At 45.9% G+C, this 17,588-nt stretch overlaps 1 protein-coding gene and 1 pseudogene across 2 annotated transcripts in view; both read left to right on the forward strand.

Annotated features, from left to right (window-relative positions):
- Positions 1-17,588, forward strand: part of Jazf1 (JAZF zinc finger 1) — a 303,749-nt gene that overhangs the window by 205,385 nt on the left and 80,776 nt on the right. The gene's annotated exons all lie outside the window — the stretch shown is intronic.
- On the forward strand, positions 16,448-17,049 carry LOC114613166 (annotated as a pseudogene).

The following is a 17,588-nucleotide window of genomic DNA, read 5'->3' on the forward strand; positions in this document are numbered from 1 at the left end:
CCTCATATTCAGTGGGCACATGATAGAAGGAGGTGTGTCATACAACACAGTAAATCCCTGGTCAGGATGGCTGGCACTAGTCAGTGCTCAACTGAGAGTACTGCTTCTGGTGTCACAAAGCCTGGTCCTCAGCTGTCCCTCTCAGGCATTCCTTAGAGTAAGGTGGCCCCTTGCTTTAAACAGTTCAAGGCATTTGTGCCTACAGATGGGTAGCACTGTGCAGTCCGTGTGGAGAGGCTCTTCACAGAGCTCTTCAGTTCTGTTCAGGAAGGAAAAAGATTAAAGTACCAGGCTCCCTACTGCATGACACTGAGCTGGGTACAGAGCTTTGTGAACAGGACTTGTAGGCAGTTGTTGCCCATTCTCTTTGTCATTATAGAGGAAAGGGCCAGGCACAGATACTCAGCGCCTCTGTATGACAGCACTGTGGCAGCTGTTTGTTCATTGGGACCCTGAGCCTGCAGGCCAGGAAGCAGAAGGTGCTGGCTCAGTCAAAGTAAGACAGCAAGTTAGATAATCAAGCTGAAACTTGAACTCAGATCTGAGGCCAGATTTCCTGAAAAGCTGAGTTATGTGTGGCTCCTTTTCTCTCCCCCCCCCCCCCCCCCCCCCCCCCCCCGCCCTGCAGTAGCATCATCCTGTGCGCCATGCTTAAACTAGCATAAATTTCAGACGCAGCTAATTCTTCCTGCTGGACAGGCCGTAAGTAAGATGCATCATAATTAGCTATGTCTGATTGCCCTCCTGTTGTCCTGAGCTGTAGCCCCTAATTGTATGGTAGTAGGGGTTTCTCTATGGTGAGTTTTATCATTTTGACAGTTTGCTAATAAAAGGTCACCACAGGTACAGAGCCCTCTGATTTACATATGGCAGGTAAAGGAGCATCATGGGAAGTCAGCGGCGGAGGTAGGCCTGCACATTTGTTGCTATTGACACACATGCTGGGACGCCATAATTGACAAGAAATACTATTATTAAGCAGGTCTGTTGAGATAATTAGCACTCAGGGTTGCATTTTTAATCGGACTTGAGTCAGATAATTTATCACAGCAGTAGCAAGCTGTCAGGGTCACACAATAAATACTCATTAAGGCTGAATAAAGATTAACTGCAGGCTGAAAGAAAATTAGGCCAAGTAGTAACATTTGATTTCAATATTTACAGTGCTAATTTAGACTGATATTGGCAAAAAGATCAGATTCTCAAATGGAGCTCATTTGTGAAGGAAAGAGAGAGGGATGCTGCTGAGATGCCTGGGTAGGACCTTCCTAAAGCTTAAAACCATGTTCCTAGCTGATTGCCAAAAATATTCATTCTGAAAGGCTCATTTGGTATGGCTGTTCTATGGACTGTAGTGTCTCTGCATTAATAAGATGAAAACTCCAGACAGGAAAATCATGCGTCTTGAAGGCATGCCTAATCTGTTAACATTAGTTAGACACTGCGCTTTTAATTTAATGCAACTCACTTGTCTTTGGTTCATACATGGGCAGTTTATAGCACTTCAAGTTAATTAAAAACACCTACCATTAAAACATGCACCATCCTTAAAGCAAAAAGGAAGTCATTTCAGGCCACTATATTACCAGGCAAGACATTTATGTACTTGCTTATAATTTACAGTATAGTGAAGATTGGGAACCAAATGAGAACATTAGTATTTATGAATACAGTAAATTCTGTTGACAAAACCAGCGTAAAAGGTCAGAGACAGAATCCACAGTAAATGTGCAGTTTGTTTATCAGACTGAGAGGCTTAGATTTGAATAGTATATTAGTTGCAAGGGCTGCTGCATTGCTATAAAACCCTCCTGAAAACCCAAGACCCTCGTGTCCACCCAGGCACCCAAATAACCACCCCAGCTCCAGCAGACGGTGGCTTTCAGGGCCTGATTTTGGCTTCACACTACTTTTGCCTGGAAGAATTTAAAGCAGCTCACCATCCTCATCAGAGAGATCTGTTAAAGCTTAATTGTGCTGTGGTCACTGAGGTGTCTCCTAAGACACTGCATGTGTGCGTGTGCATGTGAGTGTGTGTGTGTGTGTGTGTGTGTGTGTGTGTGTGTGTGTGTTTGCGCGTGCATGTGATGCCAGGGTAAAGGTGGTGGAGCACAGCTGAATGTTCAGTGATGAGCAGCAAGAGCCTGTCAGTAGGGACAGCAAGGACAGCACCCTCCCTCCAGCCCAGGATCCTGGGAGGTCCCCGAGCCTTTGAAGCCTTGCATAGCCATGGGAAAATGCTGTGGCCTTTCTCACAAGCCCTTCCACAGGACCTAGAAATGAACATGAGGAGGCCTCTGTGGTTGGGCTTGCTTTGAATGGCATGGCAGAGCTGGTACAGCATCCATTGGGATTAGGTAACTGGGGGCCACATGGCAGGAGCCGGGTTCCCGTCTTTCCAGGAACCCAGTGACAGTGTACTGCTCTGTATGATGCCCTCAGACCCTCCACTGACCATGGCAGCTGGGCCACCCTGAACCGCAGTTGGAAAGTGTTCCATGCAAAAGGGGAGAAAGCACTGGTGATGTTGATGCCTTCTCTACAGGCTGTGCAGACCTGGGCTGGGAACTCCAGGAGCAAAGCCTTTCTGAATCCTCAGGAAGGTGGGAGCCTGCCAGTGAGTAGGTACCCTGGAAGCCCATCTTCCAGTGTTTGGTGTTGTGCTACCATTTGCCCTGGGGCCTTGGGTTGTCCCACTTCTGAAAGAATCTGGTTTCTCCATATCTAAGCTAGCCGGCAAGTCCTGCAGTTGCTTGGAAACAGATGTGGGAAAGAAAATGAATTAAGGTTGTAGGTAACTAACTGGCTGGCAAGATGGCCATGTCCAGGGACAGGCAGAGCTCTTTTTCTCTAGGACCACAGGTGTCTCACTTTGGCGTGACATTCTTGGAGTTGATCCTGAAGGATGAAATGAGACTCGTGGTCTCCCCTGAAAAGCTTGGGACCTCCCCCTTCCTCAGCCCCAGGGCTGATTCTCACAGACAGTGTCTTCCCACTTTCCTTGTTCCCACCACACTGGCTCAGCTCGCTGTCAGTTTACCCTTGCTAAGCCAGGCAGACTCAAGGTGTTCATCTAGGAACCCCTTCCAGCAGTGAGTGCCTGCTAACCAGATGGCTCCCCAGGCCCCAGGGCCAGGGCTCAGTTTAATTGTAGTGTTTTGTTGGTGTGTCTTGGAGCATCAGCCAGGCCAGCTGCCCCTGCGCCCTAACATGGAGGAGTGTGGGGGAGGTAGCCCCTGCTTCTCTTTTCTAAGGAAGCAGCAGGGATGCTCGCAGGAGTTAAAGGAGCAGAAGTAAGAACCACTCTGACAAAAGGTAGAGCTTGGCATTTTGGGTTTTACCAACAAGGTAAAGACAACAACATAACTTTGACCTGCAGTTTGCTGGATACTTGCTGCTGCTGGGCCACAGTCTGGGGCACTTGGCATTGTGTCAATTCACTTAACAGCCTTAAGAAAGCTTAAGACAGCTTTCTTAAACCCACTTTGCAGATGGGGTAGCTGAGGCACAGAGACTTGCCCCTAGCTATAGCACCAGAGAGAAGTGAGGCTGGGATTAGTGTGCTCTGGACCTCCTCAGAAATTATTGCAGGGAGCTAGGGAAAGGGGGGCAGGTTGGTTGGTTGGTTGGTTGGTTGGTTGGTTGGTTGGTTGGTTGATTTTGGGTCTGGGCTCTTTTAAGGAGAAGTCAGGTGTTGGAAGGCTAAGGGCAAAAGCACACCCTGCCATCATCACAAAGTGCACAACGGAAGGTTCCCAGAGAAAAGGGACACTGGCAAGAGCGCTCAGAGAGGACAGAGGCCCCTCCTTCCTGTGGTAAGACTTGAAAGAATGCCCTTAGGCTAAAGAGCCGGGCAGACCGGAACCGAGGAATTGGGTCTGAAAAATTTGTAATAGGAAAAAAAAAACCACCCCTGGAAGTAACCAAGTGTTCCAGTTGAGACTGATGCTATGTGCTGAGTGTAAGCAGAGGTGGAACGCTCTGGATTGACCTGAAAAGGTGTCCATTGTTTGTAGCTATGTTTAAGAAGACAATGAAAGTGTATTTTAGTTGATGGAGAAATATCCAAAATTTTCCATTCCAGAAATTTCCCAGGGACTGACAGTGGATGGAATGCGATTATAAGGGTCTTTTGTTTCGTTTCATTTTGCATCATCTTGGGGCACTGCACATGAAGCCCAGGTCCCAGTGCACGCTGAGCAAGCACCAGCTGCTACTCAACAACATCCCTGGCTCCCAGCTTCCTCTGCGTATAAATAAAAGTCTACAGTGTTTTCTCGGCATAGCAAGACCTATTCCTTTCAAATTCCAAGGAAATAAAGAGAAAAGTCTTAATGCATGGTCCTACCTAGCCAGTATCTGAGAGTCGCCAGTGAGATTCAGAGCTTTTTCATACCATACTGAGTGTCTTGTTAAAACAAGAGAGAACACTGATTGCTTGATCCGCCCCCTTGTTTATGAGCAATAAATGTCCTTTACAGATTTTTGTGTGTTTTCAAGTCAAATTTTTTCCAGATTACTTTCTATTCTCTTGAAGAAGGACCCTATTTTGGATAGAAAACTGGAATACAAGGATGTCCCGGGTACAGCTGAGAACAAAAACTCCACAATAGTAACGTGCTCTATCGGGTGACCACGCTGCACCCCCTTTAGTCCGGTTTGATAGCCCAATGGGCAGGATGGGTACTGGTCCTGAGGGTTTTAGCTAAGGAAAGGAGGCAGAGTCTGAGATAAAGCACACTCACAAAGCTAGTGTGTAGAGCAGTGTTCAAACTGCGTCTTAGTACTGTGCAGCCACTGTGTGCCACTAATCTTACCTGCTTCCCAGGGAGAGAGTGGTCTGCCTATGAGAGCATCCTTCCCAGTGCGGCCTCTCTGGTCTCTGAGGGGTAAGGCTGAGGAGGCAGACGTCTGCAGTCCTAGCTGACACTAAGCCGTGGGAGCACATAAAGACAGCCAGCACCATAGGCAAAGAATCTGGTGAAGATTTAGGCAGAAGTCAAACGGGCATCTGGGGAACAGCTAGAGAAAAGCTAACGGTAGAGCTAGAAGCCATAGACACCCGGGTAACCTGCTGGGTGAGGGGATGCTTGAACTTGGGGTTAGCAAGCATCTCTGTGATCTCAAACATTTCCTATGATTAAAGTAGGAAGTGGAGTGAAAGTGTGTGGATCTTATTCTACAGGGGATAATAGACAGGGGTTTTAATAGCAGCAAATAAATCAGAACATGTAACTAGAAAGGCTGGTCTCAGGTGATGTTTTATGCCACCCACAGGCAGGTTCAGTAGGTAGTCCAGAGAGAAAAGCAACCCAATCCTGAGCCTGCATCAGCATCGGCTGTCAGCTTGCAGCACAAGTTAACAGATGGACCCAGTCTGGACTTATCCATAGTCATCACAAACACTTTATCCCTAAGAGTGTGTGCGTTAGGTATAAACCAAACAATATGTGGGTGTGTGCCCATCATTGCTTAGAGCACTTAGGTGGGGTCCAGGAATGAAAGCCGCAAGACTATGGGGAGGAGCCAGGAAGAATTCTTGTTTTAAAGATTTGTTCCTGAGGGGTATGTGTGCTTTGCCTGCATGTCTGTGTTTACACCTTGCTTATGCCTGGTACCCACAGAGACCCAAAAAGGCCCTCACACCCTCGGAACTGGGCCACAGGTCGATGGTCGTTATCACCGTCTAATTGTTTGTCATCATTTCTCAGTGTTAGTTTCCAACTTCCCCAACCCCAGGCAACTGCTAATCCATGGTCTGTCTGTATAGATCTCCCCGCACCGAATGTCTCCCATAACTAAAATCAAAAATGGGTGCCGACTATATCTGGCCACTTTCACAGCTCCACGCTTCCAAGGTCCATTCGTATTCTAACAGCACGCTTTGTTTGTCCTGCCGGATAACGCTGCCGTGTATGGAAGTGCTGTATTTTCCCATCTACTCATCAGGTGAATTGCAGCTCCACTCAGAGGATCTTCCCACTGTTTTCCAAAAGAGCTGCAGCACTTTACATTCCCAGGGACAAGTTGTGAGGATTCCAGCTCCTCCGCATCCTTGCCAACACTTACTGTTGTCTGACTGACCATAGCCGTTCTCATGGGTCCAAAACAGAATCCCCTGTGACTTAAGCTTGTGGTACCCTAGTGACCAATGATACTGAGCCTCCATCAGATGCTCACAAGCCATGTGTATGTGGCCTTTGAGGATGTCTCTGTCCAAATGCTGCTTTCCACTGTTTGATTGGGTTATCTATTCTTCTACAGTTGAGTTGTAAAATTCTTTATATGCTTTGTACACAGACCTTACCAGATACATGGTCTGCATATGTCCCGTGCCTTCCTGTGGGCTTCCTGCACTGATGGTGCCATCTATACTGGAGTCTTTACTTTTAGTACAGCTTTGTTAATGGTTTAGTATGACACCTCCTTCTCTTTTTCCTCCTCTTCCTCCCCATTCTCTTCCTCCTCCTTCTCTGGTACCTCTCCTGCCTTTTGCCTGACCCAAAGCCCTGTGTCCCTCCTGTGGTTTCACACCCTCGGGTCTTAGATGGAAGGCTGATAGCCTATATATTTTAATTTATTCAAATGAATTTTGGAGCTTACAAAATGATTGTCTGTGTAGAAAGGATTTTTTTTCCCAGATGGGATATGTGAGCAGAATATAATGGCTCCAGAGTCTACATCAAGTGTTTGATCTGGCAGACTGCATTTATCTTAGCAGTCCAAATGGACTGTATCTAGAGTCTATCTATGTATGGTGTGTGTGTGCAACGTGGAAACTCCTTGCTGTTGTCTCTCTCGTTGTTTTCAATGCTGTTGAAATGCCCCTTAGGTGGCACTATAGCATTCGTTCTTCCTTCCTTCCTTCCTTCCTTCCTTCCTTCCTTCCTTCCTTCCTTCCTTCTTTTTATCCTTAAGTTAGAAAGTTTACATCCTAATTTGATAAGTCAATAATTTACTAGAAGAAATCATTACAGCAACATAGAAAATTCAAGCATCTCATTTAAGCAAAATAAACACTTAGCCAAGTCCTTATCCACCCACCAGCAACTGTTCCTGTGATGCAGTGAACACGCACAGTTGTGCCGCTGGGTGACTGGCATGTGTGCCTCACCATTGTGAAGCTGCCAGCTTCTGAGTAGGCTGCTGGATGGACAGGGCCCACACGGGACCAATGATGGTTTCCAGCTCAGTCCTTTCAACTTGTATGAGGCTAATTAAAAAGTAGAACTTTCAAGTGGTCAACTTTCTAAAGAGAAATGCATTTTTCATGCTGGCTTTTGCAAAATGCCTCTTCTTGAAGGGAAGCTGTATGATTTCTACATCGAATTTCCTGCATTGTTTCCTTTGTGCCAGCTCACAGTGTGGGGTGTTAGGAAGTGTGTGCCCCCACCCCCTTTTTAACCACTTTAAAAATTCCCAGGAAGGTTTTTTTCCACTCCAACTGCCTTCCCATTATGTTCTGCAGTCAGCCGAGCTTGCCAGACTCAGCAGGTAGCCCACATGGTATGTGTGTCTGTGTGAGAAAGCTCCCCTGATGTGGACAAGATGTTGGTTGTAATATGAAGCCAACATCTTGTCCACAAGTGTACAGAAACATCCACAGCGCCGAGCCGTAGGAACACAGTCCACCCACAGTGCCCGCCAAGCCCATAAGGAGGATTTAGACAAATAGACCCTGCTGGAACAATTCTGTTGCTCTAAATGAAATGGCCAGACTATACTTTTTCCTGAAAGCAACATCACATTCATGTGAATGCACGGGCAGTGTGTGTCTGTGTGTGTGTGCGCGTGTGTGTGTGTGTGTGTGTGTAAGCTTAAGAGTCCCAAAGGGCCCACAAGGGATTTAGTAGTATGTGCTGATGTAGCCTGCTGCTCTCCGGAGTTGACTTCAGCTAGTTCTCACCTCTTCTACATGAAGAATCACTCTGGTGATGTCCATTTCTTTATGTTTACAAGCTATCTGCCCTCTAGTGGTTGTTCCTGCTGCCACATGCTGTGTTTGCTTTCATAATTATGCTAGGGTCAAGGATATGATTCAGTGACTGTTTGCCCAGGATGTACAATGGCCTGAGTTCAACTCCCAGTACAGGAAGAAAAGTCACCGTATGTAATTACCTGTTTAGAGTGTACATTAAATACTATCTTTCTTTCAGGCCCCACCCACTGATTTTAGAGAATTATTTTTTAAAAAAAGATAGACACAAATGAAGGAATGAGAGAGGAATGGTGGGGGAGGCAGGGAAGAAGGGGAAGCACTTAGTCCTCCTTAGTTTAATTTTACTTAGAACATTCTGGAACACATATAAAGACAGATCATAAGAATGAGAAATTGTGTATATGTAGTACAAATAAAATTAAATTTTCAAAACTGGAGTGTTTGAAGGGCACATTTCCTAGTTTTGCTATGCAGATGTCTGCTTTGAATTGAATTTGGTTCTGTATTGCTCCCTCCTCCATGCGAATGCAAGAGGCCGAGATTCCAGCTCCACACACATCTCACTGAGGGGTCCAGAGCCAGTCCTCATCGGTCGGTTCAGTCGTGCTGTGGGACTGAGTTGTTTACACAGCTCCTGAAACAGACAGGCAGGAAAGAGCAGAGGACTTGTCGTTTGACACGACAGCTTTCTTACTGGGTGTCTTCAGAGCATCGGTGTAACCTTCAGACAGCTGCCACCACGCAGCTCAACTCGGGTGTCATGTGAGAGAAAGATGGAGAAGATGGCCAAGTGGAGGCTGTGTGGTTGTGAAGGTGGCTGTTGGTCCCTCTTCTGCTTCTGTGTTCCTTTTTACCAACCTAAAATGGAAGTGTGGCTTTCTCTTGGCTTGTTGACCATGCCTCAGACTTTGCTTTCTGCCTGGGAATTTACTTACTGGCCCCATGCCCACAGCACTGGGAAGAACCCTTCATTAAGCAGTGGGAATGATACCCAGAATGCACTGCTAACTCACATGTAGCCGTGTGCAGAGTTTGAATGGCAGAACCATAGAATGCTAAGCCAGTAAAAATGCCACTCTTCTCCTTTTTTCATTTCCAATCCATGTGCTGAGTTCCAAGGTCCATCTGTAAGCGGTGGATTGGACACAGTGCGTTTTCCATAGATACAGTGTTGTACCCCATGACGAGCCCCAGGAGCCCGCTTCTTTGCAGTGTAGGTAGGAAGCTGGTGTGTGGGACAGATACCCGGAAGAGTAGAGTCAAGTGGAAGAGTGTTAGGAAAATGAACACAAGTGGTATATTGTCTATTACGTTTGATGGTTTGAGTGTCCAAAAACATCGTAATTAGAGAGACTAGGGAGATGGGGGCGGATGTAATTCAAATGTTGAGAAGCATGTGCAAAGCCCTGTTGGAATCCCTAGCACTGCAGAGGAGAGGAAGGGAGGGAAGGAGGGAGGGGGAAGGGAAGGAACAAGGGACAGAGGGAGGGAGGGATGGATGGAGGGAGGAAAAATATATTGAAATGTTTATGGGAATTCTAAAGATTAAACTCTAGAAATATTAAGGAAGGGGGACAGTTGGTGTGACTGCTCAGTGGTTAGTGATACTTCCCACTAAGCCTTGGGGCCTGAGTTTGATCCCTGGACCCACATAGTAGAATAGGGGCCTGATTCTTGCAACGTTGTCCTCTGACTACCACATATGCGCAAAACAATTAAATGTAATTTTAAAAAAGAACATTAAAGAAGAGAAGGAGTGGAAGGTTCTTTGGCACAGCCTAGAGGGGGAAGCAAGAAGAAAGGCAGGTCTGTAAGCAAGGAACAGATCAAGACAGGCTCCTGAACCACCACCAGCCTCAGTAACAACTGCAACATTCCTAGTGAGAGTTCAAAGATCCTCACGGCATTCATTTGCTTCTCATTCTAATTTTGGTGCCAGAATGGGTCTGAAAGTGTTTGAAGCAGCTATGTGTGAAAAGCACAGGGTTTTGAACTGAGGGGGGGAAATGCATCAGATGTTCTTCACATCTGCTTCTTAAGCTGGGCCTCACTCGCTCTAGGGTGGATCATAGTCACTGTAGGAGGGATTCTGGCTCAACCGATTTGGAAATTAGACTGGCCCAGGTTTGAATCCCACGTCATTGAGGAGCCAGGCCGACACCTTGTGAGTCCGGATTCCTTTACTGGGAAGTAGAAACACAAAGTCCATGGGCGAGTCTCCCCTGGAAACATCTGTAACATGCCTCCTGCTGTCCGCAGTATCCTTCCTCCGTGAGTGACAGCACTCCTCAGCAGGTCTTCCTTCTGGATCAGAGTCACACATGCCCTTTCATGTTTGTACAGAACAGCAAAAGCATCATCGGCATAAAAGTCTTTAATGTGTGTAAGTATGAACACTTCAAAGCCGGAAGAGCGTCTTCACAGGCTCCTCGCCACGCAGACACGGCTCTGAATCCAGCTAGGATTTGCAGAGAGCAAGGGAGGCCACTTTGAACACAGCTTCTCCAACTGCTTTTCACATCTTGAAAGACTTCATTGTTGTTCTGACTCTGGACTTAGTTCTAGCTGTAGTTGTTCAAGGATGAGTTTGCAATAAATGGAGCCATATTAAAATGGTTTCAAATAAATCCTGTATAAAACCTTCCTTCCAAGTCATTTTCAAGTTTCTATTTTGTGTTGAGAATCCAATTTAATCTCATTTCCAGCTGATTGAGAATGTAAGCTGTGCTCCACCCATACCTGGATTGTAACTGCTGTGCCTCTGCCCTTTGGTTGGCATTTTAAAACGCTGTGTCGTGCTGTGGGAACAGCTCTCTAAGCATATTGTACTCAACTTCCTTGGTCTAGAGCTAAGATGACGCTATGTTGGGCACTGTAGAGTTCCATGGCCTGATGGCCCCGTGCACTGTTCTACTCATAGCTGTGCTAAGAACAACTGGAGGAGATCCCTGAGGAACTGAGTGCCTTCATGCCCTCTCTGCAGGCAATGTGCCTGGCTGTCAGATCTCACTCACCCTCTGTCACTGTCCATGCATCAGACTGTGAGCTCCCTGCTCCTCTTCCCTGTCCTCCCCATGACAATAACAATAAATAATAATAATAATAATATAATAACACACATACATGCATACATACATGCATACATACATGCATACATACATACATACGTATTGGGGCTGGAAAGATGGTTCAGCCATCAAGAGCTCTAGTTGCTCTTCCAGAGGACCTGGATTTGGTTTCCAGGACCCACATGGTGGCTCACAACCATCTGTAAGTCTAGTTCCAGGAAATCTTATGCCTTCTTCTGACCTCCACGGGTACCAAGTATACCTGTGGGACACATGCATATATACAGGCAGAACACTCATACACATAAAATGAATAAATTTAAATTTTTTAAAAAAAAATATTTAAGAAGCCTCGCTGTGAGTGCATTAGAGGAGCAGGTGCTCAGGACTCAGCTATGATGGGTCACGGGGAACTCTCCTGAGAACTTCCCAGAAGTCACGCGGTACGTACTGCCACGTGCAGACGTGCTTACGCTGCGTGACAGGATCCTCAGTCTCCACACACAGCTTGTTCTCGCTGTGGATACCATGTTTTTCTTTTCTGCAATACAAATCTTGAAGAATGGTTTTATAATTTGGTAGTTTTATTCCTTGAGGACTGGAACACTGAGACTTGGGAGCCAAATCTGGCTGTCAGCCCATCTTTGTAAAGAATTTTATTGGCGGCAGCTGTACCAGCTTATTTACTAATTGTCTGTGGTCACTTTCACGCTGTCTCGGCAGAGGGAAGTCATTATGAGAGAGACTCTTTGGCCCACAAAGCCTAAAATACCTTCTGACCCTTTGGGGAAGGCATGGCCAAGTCTAGTTTGCTCTCCAGTCCCACTGTAGATCATTGTGAAACACTGTAACACACTGAAAAGTTCTCCTTTGTCACCTCCAGCTTACTGGGGGACTTTCAAGTAAAGAAAGCTGGACTCCTCAGGGCTGATATGCAGTCTGTAAAGAAGTAACTAATACCTCCTTTGTTCTGAGAGCAAGGCATCCTCAGGAAAACCTCCAGTTACAAGCATACACCGTACGCGATTCTCAAATGTTGGTGCTGGAGAGAAAGCCAATGCCCTGGTTATAACTGTGATTGTATTTAGTATTCTTTATTCAACACTTAGCTTTTCCCTAAAGGAAAAAAAATCTACTGTCTGTTTATAGAGAGAATTTTGTTGAAATATTTGTGTTCTGGCGATATAGCAGGAACACCCCTGTTGTAAAGGAATAAACACAGAAGTAGATTATATGAACATTTTCTTGGTGGCAAAGCCAACATCTATAAGATATTGTGAAATCATCTGAGCCATTTATCTTATTAAAATATTTGACTGGGCAGTGGTGGTGCATGCTTTTAATCCCAGCACTTGGGAGGCAGAGGCAGGTGGATCTCTGTTGAGCTTGAGGCCAGCCTGGTCTACAGATCAAGTTCAAGAACACCCAGGGCTACGTGGAAGAACTCTTGTCTCAAACAACCAAAAATAAATAAATAGATAGATAGATAGATAGATATTTCCTCTTTTAATATATCTAAACAGTCACAGAATTTCAGATGGTGAGCAAACATACTGTGTCACCATTTTTGATTTGCTGTTGATATATCACTTACATTCACATCACTGTGGCCACTTGTGATATGTTCTCTTTGGAAGATAATGTTAGAATATTCCAGAAAGATAATGTTAGAATATTCCAGAGACACTGCCAGGGTGGGGGGAGGATGGTCAGACTTTCAACAACATTTTCTTATCTTGTTCTTCATAACTTTCATAGTTACTTTTCTATTGCTGTGAGGAGACACCATGACCTAGGAAGCTTACAGAGGAAAGAGTTTCTTGGGGCCTACAGTTTCTGAGGGTGAGTTCACGGCCATCATGGTGGGAGGCATAGCAGCACTGCAGCAGCAGCTGAGAGCTCATATCCTGATCCAAAAGTAGGAAGCAGAGAGGGTGACACTGGGAATTGTAGGCGTCTCTTGAAACCTCAAAGCCTGCCAGACTGAAACACCTCCTCAAACAGGGCCACACCCCCGATCCTTTCCAAACAGTTTCAGCAACTTCAGAGCAAACATGTAAACATACGAGCCTGGGGGGGCCATTCTCATTCACTGACTGTTATATATTATTTACATGTAACATATATTGATAATAGTTATAATTATTTTGTTCTTATCAAGAGGTAATATGTCATTATAGAAAATACAAAAAAAATGAAAAGAACAGAGAGCAGCAGTAAACAGTAAACAGGTCTTCTGTAGTCTGCCACCTAGACAAAGCACCGTTGGTATTTAGGTGTGTATTTCTAGCCCTGCCGTGTATATAGTGTGTGCATCTTCAAAGGTCGCGGCCTTTTATTTGGTTCGATGCCACACTTGGATATTGCTTTATGCTTACCATATCCCACGCAGATGTAATATGCCTCAATAAACGCAATACGCTTGTGAGAAACAAAGACACGGGGAAATTCATCTACCCACACTTAGAACACAGCTCACACGTAAGCTCACTCTGAGGTATTGTCTTTCCCACAAAGTTTTGTTTCCAGCTAATAAGCTAACGTGTTGAACACAGTGGCCTCAATGAGGTCTGTGGTTATTTAGTCTGTGACTCAGCAATGCAGCCTGCAGTGCATGCTTCCTTGAAGATTCCAGAATGCCCCTCCCTTCCTGCTGGGGCTCTGGATCTCCTCCACAGGACACATTGGTTGGCCTGCTGGGCACCAGAGTGTGCAGCATGACTGTCTTTTCAGCTCCCGCCTGTGCTGCGCAGTGTATGCAACGCTCTGGCCATGCTGTAGGCTCTTGGTCAGGGTCTAACTGTCTACTAGAGCCATCCTACACAGAAGCACAGGGTCATTGTTTAGGCCGTTAGATAGTTCATAAACTCAGCGGCTGAAAGAGCCACTCTTGCCAGTTCTCGCCTGTCACCAACTGCCACATCTGCAAGGTAATTGAGTGGGGAGTAGAACCCATGTCCTTCACAGCCTGCTGAGCTAGGAAAGGACAAAGGCAAGCTTTTCACAACTCTGTGCTCTTTGGAGTTACTAAGGAGACCTAAGATTAGTTGCAGTGTTCTGGAGGGAGAGTCAGGGCTTTGCCTGCAACCAGCTTGCCATGGGGAAACCTAATAAAAATTTGTTAATGCAATGTGATTCAAAATTACTATGAGAGTTGAGAATAATAAAGCTGTAGCTAAGTGAAGTGCCATTAAATGTGTTTATATCTGCATTAGGCTTAGGCTGCACTGCCAGTGGAGAGTTTTTAACCTCTCAGTATTCAACAGTTTCAAATGTACCAGAAAAATGCTGGCCACAGACTATTGCCTAACTGAAACCAGATAGGCCAGACTTCCCAAAGCTACGAGGAGGAAATAAATCCCATTCATTCAAAATAATCCGAACATTTTAAGTACAGCAATCACATGCCACTTGGCACAATTCAGTGTGAGTCTATGCCACTTTTAAGTAAATATGTAACTAAATAAACACAAATGAGCTTTTCAAATAATACACCAGTCTGTTGATGCAAATTGCCGCGTGACTTCAGGCTGCAGGCAGACCCAGAGGATTCTGCTATTATTTTTCTTTAGCAAGAGTATCACAGGAGATGTTTACATTGTGGAATTCCTTGAAAACTGATTTGAGGGAAAGACAATCTCACCTCCAGAATTGGATCTGACCAGTATCTGATTCAGTATTCTAGGATACTAAGCAGCACTTGGTATGATTAGCTAGAGCTGAGAGCTGCTCACCCACCCTCTGTTCCCAGGTCCGCCATGATGAAGTCGTCTTCTGTGCAGCTTCTTGCTGTCATTGTGGGGTGGGGGTGGATTCAGATACTCTCATGAGAATCTACCGAGTGTAACATCCTAGATGGAAGCCAACATCCATTCTACAGATGCAGAATACTAAGGCATAAGTATGTTAAACTCGTCCATGATCACACAGAAAGTAGATAAATGGCTAAGCTAGAGTTTAGAACACAACAGTATGATTCCAGGTGGATCCTCTTAAACATGTAGAGAAAGGGCCTTCCCAGAAGTGAGTGGTTCTTTGTACATGTCAGTAGTAAACACAGAAAGAACTTGTGTGGAGACATTGGAACAGACAATTCCACAGAGGTTTTTATTTACATGATCAAGAGAGTGTGGCAGCCTCTGCCCCTAGGATTTATGGGAAACTGGAAAGGGTAATGAACCAACCTTGTGCACCAGAAACACTACACTGTGGAGGTGGAGCATGTTGGGGACATCAGATTCCTTGTTATTCTCTTGTCCCTGTCTCCTTGGCTGCTAAGAGACTCTATCTGAACCAACTGAACAGGAAACTCCCCACTTTTTTGCCTCTTGCAGCAACAGGAATAATCCAAAGTGAGGCTCTCCTGGAGGGGTGGGGGGAGCTTCCCTATTCCTCTGAGAACCCACTGATTTGAGGGAAAGAAAAATCTAGCTTCCAGAAGTGGGTCTGACCAGTATCTGATTCAGTATCCTAGGATACTGAGCAGCAAATTGGATGTTCCTATAGAAAGTGGAAGGATGCATTCCCCTGTCTCAAAACCCTACCTCTACTGCCTCCTGCCACTAAGCCTGAATCTCCAATCCACTAGGGTCCAGTCCCATAATTACACTAGGAAGGATGCCAGGCTTAAGGGATGCCTGAAGTCCTTGTCCCAGGACCATCCTCTTAGCCATGGAGTGGCCTAGCCTTCAGTATCCTTGTCTATAAAATGGGCCTCCTCATGGTTTTCCTGTATGAATGCTACTAAGCAAATTGTGTGCATCGTGGGGTCTTCATCTGCATTGACCAGTTCTTTGTGGAATGTATGATATTTGCAAAGTAACGGATGAGATGTCAGATGACAGGGTGCCGAGCTTGTAGTCTTGATATGGTGAAGTCTCTCTGTTTTGTTTTGTTTTTGTTTTTCTAACTAGTAGGGCCCTAATACAACCTTAGCAGAAAGTCAGCTACCTTCTTAACATGCTCAGCCAGAAAGGCTAGTCTCTTATTAGGCCAAGGGGAATGAGCAGGCCAGATCCTGAGTGGCTGTTTTGCCGTCTTTCTTACAATGTTCAGGTAAAGGTACAGCCAAGGATTTGAAGCCATGAGGCTGGGCTTGCAGATCTGCTCCTGCCACACTGCAGTGGAGCTCCTATGGGGCTCCGGTCCCAGCCTTCTACTGTGATAATGCTGTGAGCCGTCATCCTCCAGATCCCCAGTGCTGCATGTAAGCAGGCACAAAGGAGTCCCAATACATGCTATACTGTTTCCAGACCAACTCTTCTTGGCCAAGTGGTGACATCAATCCCTTTCTGAGACTTCTCACTTACTGCTCAGCACCCTATGTGATAGGATAGATTTGTATCAGTTTAACACAAGCTAAAGTCATCTGCCAAGGAAGCAACTTCAATTAAGAAAATGCTTCCACCTTTCTCTGGCGGCAGCCATCAGGTGAGCCAAGATGGGTGCATACACATACATCCAGGAGCTATGGAGGAAGAAGCAGTCTGACATGATGCGCTTTCTTCTGAGGGCCCGCTGCTGGCAATACCGCCAGCTCTCTGTGCTGCGCAGGGCTCCCCACTAGACTCGGCCTGATAAAGCATGAAGGCTGGGATACAAGGCTAAGCAAGGTTATGTCATTACAAGATTCATGTCCACCATAGTGGTTGCAATCACATGGTTCCTAAGGGTGCAACTTACAGCAGGCCTGGCCATCATGGTGTTAAACAGCTAAAATTTGCCTGAAGCCTCGAGTCTGTTGCTGAGGAGAGAACTGGATGCCATTGCAGGGCTTTGAAAGTCCTGAATTCTTATGGGTGAAGTTGGTGAAGATTCCACATGTAAATGTTTGAGCTTGTCCTCATTGATCCGTTCCATAAAGTTACCAGAAGAAGTCCCGACACCCAGTGGATCACCAGACCAGTCCACAAGCACAGGGAGATGTGTGGACTGACATCTGCTGGCCCTGGAAAGGGTCACAGGTTCCACCACACTATTGGTAGTTCTCGCTGTGCAGCCTGGAGAAAGCACAGTACTTTCCAGCTTCACCGGTACCACTAATACACGTAATATTTGTAAAATTCATACCCAATAAACAATTTAGGACCAAAAAAAAGTTTCTAAAAGACGGGCTGTGGACAAGCCTATATTGCATTTTCTTAATTTGTGATGAGTGGGGGAGGGCCCAGCCCATTGTGGGGAGGGCCATCCCTGGGCTGATGGTCCTGGGTTCTATAAGAAAACAGGCTGAGCAAGCTATGGGGAGTAAGCCAGTAAGCAGCACTCCTCCGTGGCGTCTGCATCAGCACCTGCCTCCAGGCTCCTGTCATTCTCCAGTTCCTACCCTGATTTTCTTCAGTGATGAGCAGCAATGTGGAAGTGTAAACCACAGAAGTCCTTTCCTCCCTTACTTGCATTAGGTCATGGTGTTTCATCACAGCAAGAGGAACCCTGACTAAGACACAGTGCTGTACCAATGCAGATCGTGCAAGCTGGCCACAACTAGCCTCTCAAGTGTTGCAGAAAATTCTTCCTCAGCACGCAGAGCTGCCACTCAAGGATCTGTCCAGAATAAAGATACTGTGCCTCTAGTGCCCAGG

The sequence above is a fragment of the Grammomys surdaster genome, unplaced genomic scaffold (assembly GCF_004785775.1).
Source record: "Grammomys surdaster isolate TR1022 unplaced genomic scaffold, NIH_TR_1.0 126197, whole genome shotgun sequence".
NCBI classification, from domain to species: Eukaryota; Metazoa; Chordata; class Mammalia; order Rodentia; family Muridae; genus Grammomys; species Grammomys surdaster.